This window comes from Sapajus apella, unplaced genomic scaffold (assembly GCF_009761245.1).
Source record: "Sapajus apella isolate SASKATOON/1434 unplaced genomic scaffold, GSC_monkey_1.0 scaffold55, whole genome shotgun sequence".
Classification (NCBI taxonomy): Eukaryota; Metazoa; Chordata; class Mammalia; order Primates; family Cebidae; genus Sapajus; species Sapajus apella.
This window is the reverse complement of record NW_022436995.1, coordinates 8701697-8702162: the sequence shown is the minus strand read 5'-3', so window position 1 is coordinate 8702162 and position 466 is coordinate 8701697.

Below are 466 nucleotides of genomic sequence, written 5' to 3'. Positions count from 1 at the left end.
TCCCCATCTTCCTAACTTCAAGCCAGAGGGGAATTTATAGTTAGGGGCCACCCCTAAGCAGGGGCCCTTGACTAGAGGTCATAAGTGAGTGGGCTCCAGGGTCTCCACGAACCCTAAAGTTGTGAACAAAATTTTGTGCGTGCATGCATGTGGGTGATGTTAATTCGGGGGCAAGGATGCTCACGGGATGAGCCCAAATGGTGAGAACTCTGCTCTGGGATGTCAGGGCTGGGAGGTGCTCCAGGGACACTGTGAGATCAACCCCTGCATGGAGAGATGAGGAAACGGACTCAGACAGGAGACGTCCTTTGTTCAAGATCACCCTGAAAGCTGGTCTCTGGGCCAAAGCATGCATCTGGAGCAGAGTCTCTCAGTGCTATGGGGGGCGCTCTGCACCCATATCCCTGGGGAGTGCTGTGGGGGGGCGCTCTGCACCCATATCCCTGGGGAGTGCTGTGGGGGGCGC